Source organism: Drosophila willistoni, chromosome 3R (genome assembly GCF_018902025.1).
Source record: "Drosophila willistoni isolate 14030-0811.24 chromosome 3R, UCI_dwil_1.1, whole genome shotgun sequence".
NCBI lineage: Eukaryota > Metazoa > Arthropoda > Insecta > Diptera > Drosophilidae > Drosophila > Drosophila willistoni.
This window is the reverse complement of record NC_061086.1, coordinates 23,581,008-23,600,080: the sequence shown is the minus strand read 5'-3', so window position 1 is coordinate 23,600,080 and position 19,073 is coordinate 23,581,008.

Here is a 19,073-nt window from a genome sequence, read left to right as displayed (position 1 = left end):
TATTTCAAGGACCACCAAGTTCTATCATCACCAGACTTCGATAAAGAATCTACAGTTGTAATGACAATGTAAATCTTATAGTTATTTATAAATATTTTATATTCTGTTAGTTGGCAATATTTTTTTAAATGCCCGATGGGTCGCAGGATGGTCAAAAGGCAGAGAGGCAAATTTTATTCTTAAGCCTAAACCAATTATATTAAACATATGTTGTCCAAAGGAGGAATTGCTTATTAAAAGTTGTTAACAATTCGTAAGATCGGATCCACTTGAAGGACAAACAAAATTAAAAAAAAATAATTTGAAAACATCATCTTTTAGACCTTTAAGTTAGAACTTTATAGTTCAAATTTCTCTCATTGCAGATAACCTTTAATTTTACCTCTGTAGGAAATTCTCGCTACTCCCATGAAAACAGCAGAAACATGTGCACTTGTTTCTCCTGTCGATGTTGTTGCAACGAAACGACAAAAAAAGAAAAAAAAATGGCAAACCGCTTTGGGCCATTTATGGTAACGCAATTAATTATTTTTTAACTGTTTTGTCATTTCGGAATGCAGCCAGCAGCCATGGTTGGCCATCGGATTGGTCCTTCCTGCTGTGTCCAAAGGACTTTGACATGGCCGAAGCAGCTTTCGCTTGTTTGATCGCTTGATCGCTGGATTGTTGGAACGATTGATCGATTGATTGCTGTCGCAGAATAAAAAAGGAAACCCAACCGACAGGGAGAGAGAGAGAGAGAGACAGAGATAGACATACATTGGCACAGATTGTAAAACTTGCCGTGTAACAAACAAGTCGTTTTTTTTTGTTTTTTTTTTTTTTGTTAATTTGCCGCCGATTGGCTACCGAAACGCCGAAAGTATTTATTTCCAAAAATAGAAAGTTTTTTTTTTTTTATTTTTTTTTGTTTTTTTCCTTTTGTTTTTTCATGCAAATTTATAAAATTAATAAACAGTTTGGGCTGAAAAAACCAGACACTTGTCATGCATGTGCAAAGATATAAAAAATGTTTAACAAAAATACAAAAAAAAAAAAACAGAGAAGATAAAAAATTCATAAATTTTGCCTCGAACAAGTTGTTTGGCCGCCCAGTTGTTGCTTATTTGCTTTGTCTGTTTTGATTATAAAAAGCATTCAGCTTTAATTTGTCAATTTCTTAATTGGCGTTCCACAATGTTAAACAGAGACAGACAATCGACTGGCAGTCTCTCTCTCTCCCTCTCTATCTCTCTGTCAGCGTCTCTGCGATTCCCATGTCTGTTGTTCCATTATATATATGTATATAATCTGGTGATATTTCGATTTTTGTCGTTGCCTCTTGTCGGCCAATCGGTCGATCATTGTCGTTCGGTTAGAAGAATTTTAACAAGCTACGGTGTTTTGGAATTTCGTTACGTGAAGAATTCAAAAATGTTTTACGCAATTAAAGAATCTGATAAAATGTCCACAAGCGACAAAGGCAAAGATTATTATATTAAAATGTGATGACTTTCAGATACCCTATAAAGAATTATGATGTTGGATAAAATTTTGAAACTAACTTTATGAGAATTTCTAAGAGAAACTATTGTTAATCCATTAGAGAGTGTTTTTCACTAAGTAGATGCTAATTTCAGGTGCATATCGAGGTGGAAGACCACCAATGATGATGGAGATGATGATGAAGATGGATTGTCTTTATCCCTTTTATGATCACAAATGCTTCTCCTCCTACCCAAAGTACTTACGACTTAGATATACCCTAGAAGAAGTCAAGGAGAAGAAAAACTCTAACTGCAAGCGACCTGTTCCCTGTTCATCTCCTCATATCGATCGCTTGTCCGACGGTTAAATATGACAAATTTCAACGAAGAGAGAAAAAAAATAAATGAAAACAAAACGAATGGCTACAAGACAAAATCAGAAGCTTCAATGCACATCAATATCGATCGATACGAGCTCCTGTCTCTGTCACTGTTTTTCTCCTTTTGTCTCCGTGTTCCCTGTGATTGTGGCACAAACCAATTAAGCCGAGATTAATTGGCCATGTCAAGTGGCGTAATCGAGCGCGAACACAAGTTTGACATTTCATAATTATTTCAACTGTCTTTCTGAGACTCACTCACAATCAAGACTCACCCAATGTCTCGTCTTGGTCTCTCATGATCGATCAATCGATGGCGATAGCCTGAACCTGAGCCGTTGGGTGTGTTGGTCTTTTAATGGCTGTGTGTGTGTGTGTGTGTGTGTGTGTGTGATAAAGATGTGCTCTGGCCGATATGATGGAAATGTATATAATTGACTGCTTTTATATGATGATTTTTATAGAGAATCAACATGGGGCTTAGGTTTATGTGGTGATGATCTGATTGATATTCTTTTGTAATTATGTTGTCAGAATTTCAGTTAGTCTGGCATCGATCTATAGCCATGAAGGTTTAATTAGTTTTTCGTATGCCATAATATTTGAGATTTTTCATTCAGATAATAATTCTTAATCACCTTCATTATAAAGAACAAGTTTTACTTGACCTTAGTACGTTTGTTTCCTAGTTTAATTTTTGGATGGATCTTGGATTTCATTTTTGAGGTTTGCCTTGTCTGACTATCGTTTTGTTAAATGTAATAGATATTTTATTTTGGCGAATGAAAAACTCTGAATTGTGTATTTTGGGAACAGATTTTTAAAGGAGAAATCGTTCCTCCTTTTTTTCTTGTTTATACATAATTAAGGGAAAATTACACTATAAAAGTAATACCTTTGTCAGAGAAGGATTAAGAGAGGTTGGAGAAGGATTCGGGGAAGATTCCCAGAATATTCCAAAATCCAAATTATCCACAATTAAATAGTTTGGGGTTCCAAAAGTTGTTTCCTAGTTTAGCTCCTGCCAAAAGCTACAATTCTATTACGTTAAAGCCTCAATTTACAAAATAATTCCACAAAAAGAAATGCTTAAACTTAGACGTTAAAAGTAAACGTTGTATTTTTTTTTTGGGTTTGGCTTTGTCTTTGATCTTTGGCCTTTTAGGCCGAACCGAACTTTAGGTTATGATTTAAAAACTTTCTCTAATTCAACAGGTTTTAGGTCCACTTTAGTCCGCCATCGCTCATCCAATCCACACCCACTCAAATGGCGATTACCAAAGTTGCAAGTCGCCATACAAGTCTCTCATTTTACAGCTAATTTGACAACAATTTACTGTAATCACAATCGATTCGTGTTTGCCAATTTTTTAATTGTTTTCAATCCTCTTTTCTGCCTGGGTCCTGGTCCTTTCCCAAAACCCAAGACACACGATCGAGTAATTTACGATGGCCTCATGGTGATTGGGACACCCAAACAAACGAACTCCATTAGCTGTGGCTGTTGCTCTCGATGCTCGAGGCTTGTCCTCACAGTTCGTGCGAACTTCTAGGAATTATGTTGTTCCAATTAAAATAAAAATTAAAATAAATAAAACAAAAGGTAAAAACCCGAAAGCCACACACTCTTTGAATGCTCTGGGATGCTTTTAGTCGAAAGAATCCTCCTCTCTGCTCTCCAGTTTTCTGTTTGTATCGATTTGTGAAATGGTTGAAGCTGGTTGACTGGTGGCTCCCATTGATTTCTGAGTTGCTGATTTCCATTTAACCTGCTGCAGCTTACCACGGACGAGTGGGGGGGAGGGGACACAGGGACACAACGGAGGACTGCAACGACTGCACCCTGCGGATCGCGATACAATCGTCGATGTGTGCTTGCCTTAAAACGACTTTAATATGTAAATTCGATTTCGGAAGCCAAAGTAATTAATACTAGAATGCAGCCTGGCGGTGCAGGGGCACCACCACCACCAGACACCACACCAAACCACACCACACCACACCAAAGTCAACCAGCAATGGACTGAATTCAAAATTAATCCAAACAAAACGGATAAGAGAGCAAAAGGCAAACAGAAATGTTAATTTGCCTCGTCGTTCTCGTTGTCTCGTTGTCTCGATGTCGTCTTCGACATCGTCGCAGGAAGCTATATAACCCAAAGGTGAGAATATTTTCAGTATTCTGGCTCGATTAGGCTTGAAATTTATGTTGAGGGACCATTCGAACTTTTGTCACTGGTTTTGTTGGGCCCATTCAAATAAAAATTATGCTTGACATATTGGTATAACTTTTGTTTTTAATTATGAATGACATTCCCCCCTTTTGCCCCCCCTCTTTGAGTTTGAAGACTTTCGTGTGGGTCCAATGATTTTGGTCTATCTCTCTCACTCTCTTTCACTTGCTAGCCTGCTGTGAAATCAGAGCTCTCGTCTGAGATAAAGATCTTGGTAACTCTTCAACTGTGTGTGTGTGTGTGTGTGTGTTGAGCCATAATGAAACTCATTGATGTAGGTAAATTATCGCTCTGTTCTTAACGTCGTGTTTTCGTGTTTTTTAATTGGGACTTTGGGAATTTAGTGAAAAATGCTAATTAGTTGAAAGGGTTCGTCTTCCATCGTCTTGTCTTTCCATTGATAATATTGCTTCCAGACCCCAAATGACAGCAAGAGAGATAGAGAGAGTATGAGAGAGAGAAAGAGAGAGAGAGACTAGGAGAGTGAACTGAACTACCACTGAGATTTACGTTATGTTTTCCGATTCTTTTCCTTAACTCGTTCCTGTTTGTTTTTTTCTATTTGGTTTTTTTTGTTTTTTGTTTTTCTATCTATCTATAAAATTAGATTAGCAGTTAATTGGTTAATGTGCAGCCAGCAACGTTTGTTAATTGATTCTTGGAAAAACTCCTCAAAACTGAGAGAGAAGAGAATCGAAAAAAAATCAGGTTTTAATTAACAACTATTTAGGTGCTCTTCTGGCTACCGACTGGTTGCATGTTTTCTTTAATTTGGCAGCATAAAATTATCATTTGACTTTCGTGTGTGTGTTTTTCTTTTTGATATATGCTCGAAGTTTGCTCTTAATCCTCTGACATGCACGGTAGCAGGGTATTTTTTTTTGATGTTTTGGTTCCAGTCCAACTAAAAGGTTCAATCGACAATATTCACTAATTGATTTTATGGGTTATGCAGTCAACTTTTGTCACTCTGCCTCTCTCTCTCTCCCTTTTGGTGCTTCTCTATCACTCTATCGTCTCATTTGTCGTTTGGTATCTCAAAAAGCTTAACAGATTTCATAAGGTGGTTTTAGCCATTAAAATGTTTATAATTTTATGCTAATTTGGTCTTCTCTTTGTTTGATTTCTTTCAATTGACTTGGCATTTGTTATCACATACCTTTTACACATAAATATAAGTATATATCGATCCAACTGATAAGCTTTAACAAAATTATTTCTTTTATCTGACCATAAATAGCTCAGGGAACTGGGTCAAAGTAAAGCAACTAACCAAGCGAGAAACACACACACACACAACAAGTTTGGAGTCAGCATCATCTCCACCAAATAAAAAACAAAACCAACTTGCCACATTCAACATAATCAACATATACACATATGGGCGGCCATCTCCCTGCCTTTGCCTCTGAATCACACTCTCTCCGTTCTCCACTTCACTAGTCTCTGTCTCTGTCTCTGGTTGCCCCGAATCCAAACATGCTGTAGGCTGTCTTGTTGTTGCCTTGTAATCCGATAGTTTTATAGTTTTGTAGTAGCGCACTCATAAATTTTAGACCCCTAGAGACGACGTTCATGTCGCAGCATCAGGTGTTAAGCGGGCGCAAAATACCCTATAAATAATTGAAGCCATCTCAAATTGACAATCAACGAGCTAAACAAATATTAATAAACAAGAAATTTTCTTTATGATTATGTCTAAACATAAATTAAATATTACTTTTTCAAAATTGTAAAACTAGTTTCTAATTGATTTAAGATGGAAATCTTTCGCATTTTATTTTATAAATTAAAATTTCGATCCAAAAGTCTTTTAAGATGCATTAGCTTTATTTGGAAAGTCTAAAGTTTAGACTCTAAACTATAATGCTAGTTTTTTAATTTTTATCTCTATTTAAATTTCCATTCTATGAATAATCCAAGCGACTAAATATCCATGAAAAGCCTTTGAAAAACTATTGAATTCTTTGAAATTATAATCTTAAATGTCATGTCTGACAAATAATAAAGACATAAGTTGTATTATCAATCGAGTTAATTTAATGTTAATATAATAATAAATTTTGATTCGACATTCTTTGCATATTATTTAGAACCGTTGTGGAATTTTAAAATTTACAAAATTTTAGAGTATTTTGTATTCAGTTATATTTGAAATTCAATAAAAATCTCTGCTTGTCTTGTCTCCAGTATTGTTTTTTTTAGCATTTGTCTTGAAAAAAGTTGAGATTTTTTGTTGTTGTAGATTTTTTCTTTGCTTTTTAAGATATCTAGCTTGTTGTTGTTATTGTATTTGGTTTATTTTATGTTTTTATTTATTATTGTTATGTTTTTTTCTTATTTTTTTTTTTGTTATTTATTACACGAAAGTCATTCTTTTTTAATAGTCATGGAAATTAATTTTGCTCATTTGTACAACAATAAAAATGTTAACTAATTAATTTTGATTGAAATTTGCATGCAAAAAGCGAAAATCAATTTGCACGAGCTTCGATAACTTCATGTATGTGTGTGAGTGTGTGTGTGTTTGTGGGTATAGGTGGAGGAGGGGTATAGATTGGCTGGCGTGTTGTTTGAAAATTAAATTTTCAATAATAATTTATAATTTTTGAACCGAAAGCGACACGCCATTTGGCAACTAGTTCAACCAAACAATTCGTGAGTACATAATGGCTTATTAAGGGTAAGAAATGAAGGGGAAGAAGGCCTAAGGACGTTCAGGATTATGAAAACAATATGCCTAAGACAACGAACAAATGCCTAATTAGCACAAAGAATCAGAAACGGAAGTTATGTTAATTAATTTTGACTATGACAAAAGTTGAATTTGGGGGGGAACCCGATAGCAATCGGTAAAATGAAACTGAAACCAAATGGAATTTCATAATACAAACGATAGAGTGGCATTAAGGCAGCATTTTGTCAGCAAAGTTTTTGGGTTTTTGGTTGCCACAGCCAGCTTAAAAATAACAAAATAAAAATGTATCTTTGTCAATGTTGTCCGACTGGTGCGACTGACTTTGCCAATTATAAGGTAAAGACATTGAATTTCGCTTTATCGCGGCATTTCGGAACGCATGAAACTAAAAGATATAGAATGAGGATGAGGAGAAGGCGACTGAAGAAGATCGAATTTATCAAGAAGAAGGCCGCAACTCAGGATGGAATATACACTCATACATATAAACATATGTATGTATGTATATATCTCAAATTAGCAAACATTTTATATCTGTCAGCTACTGTTCTCCCTAATTAATAACAAGATGCCTTTTTAATTCCATTTCGTGAGTTTTGCGCGCCGTTGAGCGTTTTAATTGCCCCTGAAGGAAGCGCGTTCTTTTCCCTTTTCTTTCCTTTTTCTGCATTTTCTTCTTCGACTTTTATCTCTCTTGCTGCTTCTTCTCCCCCTTTTCCATCAAGGAGTCGTTGCTGTTGCAATTGATGGCCAAAACGGGCGCCTTCGTGTTACTGTGCAGTTAATCGCAAACAGTTTGTAATTATAACTAATTTTCAATCTATTTAAGGGCCGATTCTATTAAAGTTATTAATTATATTTATGAGGCAACGAAATGGCCATAAAAGCAAATAGTTCAAGTTACGGAATTTACCATTAGTGACGAGTCAGCAAACAGGTTACGTTAATGGTGAATAAGAAAAGGAATTCATTTAAATTATTATAGTTTTATGGTTAACTTATGTACTACATGTACTCTATATAACATGGCTATAAGCACAAACACCCATGGCTTAAGCAACACCCGTAATATTCTATATTAGTATTCCAAAGTCAACTCATGATAAATTAGTTTCAACTCTATTCTGTTACCTACAGAACAAAATAGAAAACAGTTAAAATAGAACATTGTAAAAATAGAAATCTATAGATACATTATTAATAATAACTAAACATGCACTTCTTACAAGAATTTTGTTTTCATTATGTTTTTTTTTTAAGTCTATCCAGTCAGTTTTTGTATTTAAATTGATTTATCTACCTAACCAAGAGACCTCAAGAATTACATACAAAAACCGGAAATTTCGATGGGCCTCAAAATAAATACTGGGGCTAAAATGAACATTTTTGGTATACAGTTTATCTTAGATTACCTAGATCTACAACTTCTTCAAAGAATATACATGTCTAATATAATATTAAAGATTTTAGAAAGACCGGGCTAAACTATTGACCAGAATTTGTGGGGCGCTTTTCGTTCAATAGCACCTGTAAAAAAAACGTCGAAAGCTGACATGACAATAATTACGGGTCATCATCTAAATACAACAACCAACAAATTACTGAACAAATTTCTTCATTAAATTTCTTGGGAGCCGAGAAAATCAAATTCAAAGTTAAAAACATCTGACCAATTTTATAATACCCTCTGCAAGGGTATAAAAATGGCCTAACCTGCATATATAAAATTAGATAAAGAATAAATACCTATGTATATATTTTTTAACCCATTTGAAAGATAGTTTAAAAAACGTTCCATTCTTTTAAATATCATAGACAACTTTTACAAAAAAAGGCCACAGAAATTTATATCAAATTTTTAATTATAATAATTTGTTGTTTGGCATTGGAAATCTTATCTTTATTTAAGATATGTCTTATTGCATCTAACATCATCAGAAGAAGGAAACTAATACATATAATATTGCATTTACAATGAAGGAACAAATAGAAGTAGGAGAAGGAGGAGATACATATTTGTAAATGATAACCTTTTGTTTTTATACCCTTGCAGAGGGTATTATTTTACTTAACATTTAGTTTTAGTTTAGGTACTAAACTAGGCAAATTAAAATCTCTTTGCTTGTTGACCTTCATGACATTTTTTAAAGTAGCAATAATTTATATAAATCAAAAGATATTAATGTATCTTCAAATATAGTTCTCAAGATGGTTTTTTGATGACTAATATTTACTAAGCTTTAAACTAAGAAGCCAAAAATAGAGATACAACGGCAAGAATACAATACAAGAATTTGGGAACGGATGTTGAAAATATATAAGCCAGACTTTTCCAACTTGAAAAAAAGTTACTCCAAGACTCAAAATTATTATACACTTTGAAAAACTTTACTCAGTTTAATTTCAGTTCAATTACCAAATAACACCTTAAATTGATGAGGAAAAAAAAAATAATAGAGGGACTCCTCCCTTCCACCTTCTATTTCGAATCTTGCACATTATTTTCCATCGTGTAACAAAACAAATATACAGTCAAATAGACAGACAAGTTAGACATCTTGTGGCCCATTGTATAAATAGATAAACACTTGAATCGAATGACACTAAATTGACATAAATGAGATCAAATGGCCAACACAACTGCATATACATGTGTTTGTGTGTGTGTGTGTAAGTGCCGACGGTGTGACAGCTAACTAACTTGGCTAAATTTCGCCGTCGATTTAGCCGATATGGTTGTTGTTGTTGCTGTAAAACCCATTCCGATGTTCAGCTCAAGTGTTACTGACCATAAATCCAACCGCGTCCACTCATTTTAGTGTGTATTTTTTGTTGCTTTTTTTTCTGTACATAAATACGCCATAGACTGGGCAACTGTGTTGAGTTTCCATCGAAGAGGCAAAAGACAAAACCAGTTTGCTAACATGTTGTTGGCTTTTAACCACGAAAACTTGTTTCTGCTTTTGATGATCGGACTTGGGCTACGCCTACCCAGGCCTGTCCCCAGGCCAGAGATAGGTAGGAGGAGCTTTTCCAAAGATGGTGGTGGTGTTGGTGGTGACTGGACAAAAATGGTGGGCCTTAACGCTAATAGCGATCGAATTTATGGAATTATTTCATTGTTCTAGGAATTTGAATGCCGGACACCAAAAATGGCTGCAGAATTTGAAAAACGAGTCAGAGGACTGAACCATGGTAATATTTATTGGATGATTCAAACAATTGCCATCAGGATGTTGACCAAGACTGAGAGAGAGAGAAAGAGAGAGAGAGAGAGAGGGAGAGAGAGAGAAAGACAGTGACTGTCAGTGGACTTGCAGAGTGTCTCTCTGGCTTTGATGGCTTCATTATGCAGTAGTTGGCCGTTTTGCTTGCCTCTTGGACTCGTTGGTTTTAGCTTTTTTTTTTACAAATTGACTGATTTAATATTTTTGCCAATTAAGTTTTGGGCTAGCATTCAGTATGCAGTGAAAAGTTTGCCCATAATTGGTTTGGCAGCATAAAAATCACATGAATACATTTCCGTTTCATGGCAATTAACTGAGCTGAAAAGAAAAGAACATAACTTGGCTTGAAGAAGAAGAGATCCATCTTTTAGTTATCTGTGCACAAGTGCAACTAAATTGACTGTTGCTGTTGCTGCTGCTGTTTGACAGTTTCCAGGTTCCTTTACTTCATCGTCGTTCAGTTGGTCTTGTCATTAAATGCCTGAACAAAATTATCTTGTTAAAATTACAAATAACACGAACATGAAGTAATAAAAACGTACGGAATGAATAATGTGCGCCACGTTAAATCGCCAACTGACTGCTGACTGCTGTCTGAATCCCAGTCTCAAGTTGATGTTGTGGCCAGTTGTGGATGAAATTTTAACCGGTTCCATCCATCCATCCATCCAGCATCCTTCATCTGGTGGATGGTACCCACTCAGCATTCTTATAACTTTATTTTATGTGTCGATTTTTAGTGCTTACTGCCGCTCGGTTGCAGTTTCGTGAACTTTTCAAGTTAATTGGTTGGCGATTGTAACGACTGCAAAATAACAACAACAACAACAACAAAACTCTTTCTGGCCTTTGCTTGACAAGTTGGCAATTTGGCCAACTGAATGGCTTTGGTATGGTTAGTGGTGAATGTGTTTGAAATTGGTCACATATATTTATTTTCTCAACTGCTAGTTGTTCAATTATTGTTTTACGCAAGGAGAAAGTTTTTAATCTTCAGGGAGATAGATTAAGATTAAGGTAAGGCTTGATGCTCTATCTTTACGATTTATTGTTTAAACTAACTAACTTAGCTCGACCTTCTCGACATAATTCGAAATTTAATTTGCACAAATATGGCAGAAGGGTTTTTAGCCATTTTTTTTTTACCTCCCCATTTAATGCTATTTCACGTAGGGCAATAAAAAATTCTCCCTTCTTTCACTTTGACTTTGACTAAAGCTGGCTGCCTTTGAGTGCATAGTTAAAACTATTTTATGTCTTAATTAAAGTTTATAGCACAGATTTTTTTTTGTTCCCTTATTTTCATTTTTTTTGTTTTCTTTTTTGAGGCGTTAAAAAAGAGTTTGCAAGTCGTCGGAACCGCCAAGATCATCGGCAATCAGCGTAAATGAGTTTCTCCATGTCTGTGTGCAAGTGTTGGCCATGTACAAATCGCTTGATTGGCTTGCACTTAATTGCCAGTGGCTGGCTGCAACTCCCACTTGGGCCAAACCAGTACGGGTGATCGGTTGGCCAGCCATGCTGTTTTTACCTTTATTTTGTTTTTTTTTTTTGGGTTTTTAGCCAGATAGTGTCTGTGGTGGTGGTTGTGGTGGCTGCTGCTCCTGCTAATAGGCAATTAAGTTTCGTGTGCTACCTGCCATTTTGTGTTGATGTCTGATGGTCACAAATTGAACGAATTGGAATCGAGTTACTATACATACATATATATATATATATAACATATATGTAAATAGTTTCACTAATGAATGTGATTGCGATAACAAGCAGTTTTTCTTAGAGCCCAGAAAATTATGCCTTTTAGAGTCGTTTCCTGAGGCCATTTAAAAGTCTTAAGCTTAGACGAGATATTATTAACATAATAATCTTTTATATATCGATATCCATCTACATTTATAATCTGGGAAACGGCTTATTAAATTTTTTAGTTACTAATTACATAAATTAAGGGCTGAGGTTACATTTAAAGCTTTAAATATTTTATCTTTGTATCTCTGAGTGTTAAATTAAACACATTTAATATTAAATTTAAAGATTAAATCTACTAGTTTTAGAAACCTGAATCTGAATATCAACATTGATTAAACATAAAAAATTCAAAAATGTTTAAATTTGTTATAACAAAAAGTGACCTTGAAATATATTTCAGGCAAGACAGAATTTGATTGTTATTCTTTTATTTTATATAGATATTTCTTAGAAATTTTGAAAGAACTTCAGAATAGAAGATGACTTAAAACTATCTTTTGAAATGTTAAGGGGGGTTTCTACTTTGTTGGGCCGAAAAATAACTTTTTAGGAAAAATTTTTTTTGGAGAAAAGTATAATAGATCAAGGAATAAAATTTTTCACAGTTGTTGGGAAAACTTTATTCTATGTATAAAAATTTTTTTTCGGCGAACCGTGAAAAGGGGTAACGGGTAGGAATTTTCCAATGGCATCCCAATTTCGTTCTTATGCAAATCCTACCAAAAGTGAAAACAGAAATTACACTTTTCCGCAGCGCTGGTAATACAACTGGGATGAAGGATGAAAATGAAAAAGTTATGAGCTTTTTTAGGAAAAAATGTATTTTTTTGCCTATTTTTATTACTAATTAATTTTTTAAGTTAACAATTTTTAATATTTTTCGTCAACTCTACTACCAGCGCTGAACAATATCCTAAAGAACATGTGTAAAAAATTTCATAGCGATTGGCCCTGATGGACTTCCATGAGCTCCAAAAATATAGTTTTGAAAAAAACGCGTTTGAAAATTTGCGCTGCGGCCCAACGCGCTTGACATCGCTCCACTTAACGGCCGAAAACTTTCGTAATTTTACAGATTTCAATTTTTTACACAGTTTTCTTGAAACATATATCTATCCGAAAATGAAATCAAAATTGTTTATAACACAAGGTAGAAACCCCCCTAAAAGAAATTTTAAAATGACTTTAGAATACAATTAGAAAATAAAATAATTAGAAAACAGAGCCAGTTTTATAAAGTTATCTAATCGGAATCTTAAAATTTTTCTGTGACTGTTAAACAAACTAAAAAAATTGTCATATCTTATAAAAATTCATTAATTACTTTTAATTACTGATATAGTAGTTATTGAAGCTACATAAACTTGGATAACTTCTTGCCCAATGGCGTCGTCTCGGGCACTTCTTCATCCTTCAATGGCAATTGTTGGTATGCGGTTCAGTCTCCAGTATGACGCAATTAAGCAAACTTCCGGTCTGAGGGATGTCGCCGCTTCCGTGGAGGTGCAGGAGGTGAAGCTACGTAGCTTTCTTCATATTTTGAATGCCTTGTGACTTTTTAATTGCGTATACGCCACTTGTAACGGTCGTTGGGCAAAACGTCTTAATTAAGTCGTTTGAAGAGTCACCCTGTCCCCCCTCTCCACCCCTCTCTCTCTCTCTCTCGTAGTCTCTACCTTTTATGTGGCTTAAGTATTATATTTTTTTATTGTGCCTTTCGCTGTAATTATTATGATTACTTATTATTGCCTGCCTTTCGTTTCGTTTCGCTTTGTTTTTTTTCCTTTTCTTTTCTTTTGCTTATTTCTTATAGTTTTTGGAGTCGTCAGTCGGCAATTTAATGATTGCAGATATTTTCCAAATTATCTTAAGCATTTCGTATTTATAGTAATTCCTTACTTTACAAAAAGCTGCCGATTGCTTAGTTTATTGTCACAAATTAAGCAGACATCTGATGGCAAGGCAGACCAAAGTAAATTACTACTTTGGCCCCGGTAGCCGATGGCCACAATAACCTCCTCAGCCTGTTATTTGGTACAATAAAATTACAAGAGACTGCCATTAAAGTGCTTACAAAAAGCATATAATTTCAATGGCCTCAAGTGCCGCCGATTTATTGAGTTGTTCAATGAAGAAGAAGTGGCTTAATTTTATAGTCTCCTTTTTTCAGATAGATAGAATGCGTGTAGGAGAAGAAGGGTAGGGAGAAGCGTAGGGAGAAGTGAACAAAAAATTCCATCAATATGCAAAAATTTTCAATTAAAATTGGCCACAACAAACAAAAGCTGAAAGATAACTTCACTTCACCATATGCATATAGTAGTAACAACAACGGCAATCGGTGGCAATTTATGTGCACTCAGCGCCATTTTCACTTCATTGTATCGCGACCAAACAGCGTCAGACGGGCAAAACAAAAAATTAATAAAAAAACGAAACAAAACGAGCGAAGGAGGCAAAAAAAAAAGCAGCAAATATATGAAGCAACAATAAAAAAAACAGAAATGGTACAAAAAAATGGGGCTAGGGTTGGGGGAGCAAATATAAAAAAAAACACAAAAAAAACCAACAACGCCAATGAAGAAGGCGTAAGGCATTGTGAGCGACAGCAACAACAACAACTGACAGGAAATTAGTTTCCATTTTTTGATGAATGCTTCGACAGGATTGTTGCTGTTGGCGTTCCTCTGATGCTGTTCAGAGTGTCTCTCTCTTCTGTGAGTGTTGCTTTTGCAGTCGTTTTTTCTTCCTTTTTATGTGTTGCCAGCATCTTTTTCCTGTTGGAGAATCCTGGCATTCGTTCATCCAGCGCATAAATTGCCAGGCAAACGTGACAACCGCTAGCCACGCTTCAGCCTGGTTGACTACACAGAAAAAAAGGCATTCGCTGCGACTTCCTTTCATTCATTCATTTAACAATAAAATATTAACAACGGTTATATGAAATCAACAAACCGGGGAAACTCTTATCTCTCTCAATTGTAGTGGCATTTTGATTACTCTTCTAAAAAACAAAATCTAAGAGAAGATGTTTCTTAAGTTAAGTTGAATTCGTGGATTCAAGATCTATTTGATTTTTTATAAATTTTAGAAACTACTTCTATAAAATGAAAGAAAATGGAAATCGTAGAATTTCTTAGGGTTCTATGTACTATGAAGTTCGTAACAATAGCAACAGCACTTTAAATTGAGTATGATAATTGAATCCTAAGTTGAAATTTATAGATAATTCATTTTATAATAAAAGATACGTAAGTTAAATATTTCGATCAGATCTATTTGATTATCTATATTTTAGAAAATGCTTCTATGAATCTGTCATCGTTGTTGGAAATCTTAGAATTTCTGAAGGATCTACTATGGAGTTCGCTACAATAGGAACAGAGTATTAGAGTTTATAATAAAATAGTTTTATAAATTTTATAATAAAAGCTTAAGAAATGCTTATATTCTTAAGAAAATTTCAGCTAAAGACAAATTTAAAAGAAATACATACATTCTTAAGAAATACATTATAAGATTTTCTTTTCCTACAAGCCATTATTTAATTGTCTGTCTATATAAATGGAATTGATATCATGCTAACTTGGATTTGTTTAAGCTCGACTCCATTTACTATTCCAATTAGTTAAATGTATTAAAAACTAATTAGAGTTCTAAATTACCCAAATTTAATAATAGAAAAAGCGTGCTGCTTCATTAGGTTAAAAAAACTTTTCAATATTAAGCTCAACTTTAAAGTTGCTAAACTTTTTCACTATGATAGACATTCCATGGGGTTTAAACCCATAAAATTATATATTGGCATCATTTCTAAGGGTTCTAGCTAAATTTTTTATAGCTTTTACGTTTGGTTAGGTACATATATTATTTTAGTAGCAAAATGGCAAATAAATTGTATATGCCCATTTTATTGCAGAGCCATAAAAAGGTAAACCCATCATAATCATCGTCATTCATTTAGGGACATTCAGGGACAGGAGCAGTAACAAAGATAAGGGACAAACAGCAAACAGCAATTGGCAGCTTCATAACAATATAAATATATATATCTATATATTACCAATGTATAAATAATCCTTTATAGAATGAGAGTTATGATGTGTTCTATCATTTCCTGGAAATGTTGTCAAAGTTTTCTTTTTATTTTTATTTTTTTCCTTGTATATATTTATTTCTTTTTTTGGTTTGAAGGACCATTGAAATGACATAAAGCTTTCCGCTTGTCAGTTAGTTGAGCTCATCATGAGGCCATAAATTGCGCCATGTGTTGCCCCAAAAACAAATTAACAAATGAAAGAAGCGGGTGTCATAAAATCATGCCCGCCCGCCTCCCTCTCGAATTTCATGTCACAAAGCATTGATTTATTTCTCTCCCCCCCTCCACACACAAAGTTTGAGGCATTTAAATACGCTTTTGATTTACAAATAACAAATAAATGTTATGATGAGTGGGATCTTCGAATCTTCTTGGTATGCCGCCGGCAGATGGTATAGAAAATCTTTAGGATATTAAAAATGGGTAAAGGGGAATTGGCTTAAGGGCGGCCGGCCTTGGCTGGTCACGCTCATAAAACGCCAACTAAGCGTTAAGGGCACCAAAAATGAGAGAAGGAAATAAATAAATACATACAAACCAAATGAGAAAAGTATTGAGACTTGATTAAAACATCTTCTTCGTCATAGAGAGTTATGATGGTCCACTTAATGGCCCCATTAAGCCGTTTGGCAGCTGTAAATTTCTCATATCGAATGCCTAGCGGGGAGTTTTTTACTAGAGAGAGAAACAATAAATCCTTATTAAATGCACAGCGAGCCCAGAACTATTAACGGATATTTCTTTTGAATAAGCGACCAAAAAGCATAAATCAATTTTAGTTCATCTTCTTTTTCTGGTCGAACTTGTGACATTTTAATTACTACTTAAAGACATTTGATTTACAGATACCTGAGCATTATATCTTAGGAATGCATTTCAATTGTGTGTGAGAGTCAACACGTTAGGCAAATAAATGATATTTTAAGACTTAATTTGTTAATTGTCAATTTCATCAAAATCGTGCATTGAGATCTCAATCTATCGAGTACTATAAGAGATTGTAACATATTCATTAGCAAAGCAAATTCAGTTCTTGTTTTTCCAAGAGATTTTAATTGATTTTAGATTGGTTTCAATTAAGCTTTTAATACACTTTAAGAAAATGTTTAAAAATTTTATCAAAATTAATAGTACCATTATTTAGCTAGTAGTCTTTATATTATGGATATTTAAACCTTAAAATTCTTCATAGCTTTTTCGTAAATAATAGATTTTTGGGTGGTTGAAATCATCGATTTCGTTTCAAAATCGATGTTTTTAAAGCAAAAAGGATTTCAAAATAAGAGAAATAAATTTATGAAAATAAAATGGCAGTAAATATAGTCTTAATTAGTATCTCGTTGATTCAGTTATTAAATTATTTATTACGCCCCACAATTTACCCTCAGTTTCAAAGCCCTTAAAACCCTCTGATTTTCTATATGGTCAGATACGAGCGGAAGAAAAGCTAAAATATCTGACTTTTTGTCTCTCCCTTCTTCTCTCTACCAATTACTAACACTATCTGGCTAGCATGTAGGTCGGAGGGAGAGAGTTTTGGGATAAATCCTAGATTTTAATTTAAAATTGGGTTCTTAAATTAAATATATATACTACTAATTGAGTACTTTATCGGCCAAAATCTTCCACAAATTCAAACACAAAGTTTCCCTTGACATTAACAAACTAAAGACTAATAAAACTCAAGATCAACTTTAATTATTAACATTAACTAGTAGCTATAGCTAGTAAGAAGATTGGCTGTAATTTACAATCACTTCCCAATCACAATTTAAATAAATAAATATGTAAAATAATTATTAACATAAACATTAAACAGAATATTAATAGAGAAACCAAGAAATCAATCAAGAATTACTTAAACTCACTAGAAAACTTGTAAATGGTTTGCCTAAAAATGTTGCCAAAACAGACTTGGTTACATAATAAACACTTATCGATGACTAAAATCGATAGATTGTCGATCTGCTTGTTTTATATTAGCTAGTTTATTGTATGATACAAACTGAAAACAAATTCATTTGTTAATTATGTTGCCTAAGAACAAGTAACTTGTGCAATAATTATGCCACGATCAGTAACACGATCAAAGGCCAAGTGAATACATACTACCACATCCAGGGCTAAATGATCGTGAAAATCAAAACAACATAATCATAAAATGCGCACACTAAACGTGGTGTTGCCCCTGTTGTTGTTGTTGTTGTTGTTGCAGTTGTTCATTGGTTTCTGCGTCCAAATGGCACTTTGGTCTAAAGTCGATAAGGATCGCAAGCAACGACGACGACGACGATGAGGAGGAAACAACAACTCTACGAGTTCAGTAGTGGTAGTAGTAGTAGTTAGCCAAGGCTAGCTTGGCTGGGCTTTAGCCTGGGTTTTAGCCTTTTATTATCGGCAGGATCGCTAAACTTGCGGCATGCAAATTTTCAATGCTAGACTCAGGCCAAACTGCAGTTCAGCACTCAACGCATGCCGTAAATCACCAGTTTCAGCACCACAACCACCGCCACCGCCACCGCCACCACCATAAGCACAACCACCATCAGTCCCACCAACAACAGTTGCAACAAATTTACAACAACTATTGCCGTGGCTATAAGAGGCTGCACGACGATCTTACTGAGCTATGCCAACAACAAATAACAAAGCTCTTTGCCAGCTATGCCAAAGTCATGAATCAGTTTTTCATAGCGCAAAAGTACTTTTTGCCGATAACTTCATTTTGTGGCTTAATATGCTTGTTGAAGGTCTGGTAAGTAGTTGTTGTTGTTGTTGCAGTCATTGTTGTTGCCAAAAGCGTGAACTTGCCAACACCTTAAGCATTTATGTTGACACAAAACCTTTCCCTAAAGGCAAACAAGGAGATTTGGCATGTAGGCGAAAGACGGGTAAACGGGGAGACGATGTGATAGCCAAAGACTATGATAATAATTTCTCGTTGTGGCTGCTGTCGATTAAGCTTAAGCGACAATTTTCCATAGTGTACCCAGGCCTGGGCCTAGTAACGTGGCCCATGCCGATGATCCACCTACACCCCACCATCAAGTTGCCTTTGAGTGTTTTACAGCCCATGGCACTTGCCAGTTCTCTTTTGGCCAGTTTCGTTTGGTTTCCATAGAGTCGTGAGTTGGCTGCACGATTTTCCATAGCGCAGCATGCTGAGTTCTGGATTGGGACCGACTTGAAAGTCGGGATGACGGGAAACGGGACGTGGTTT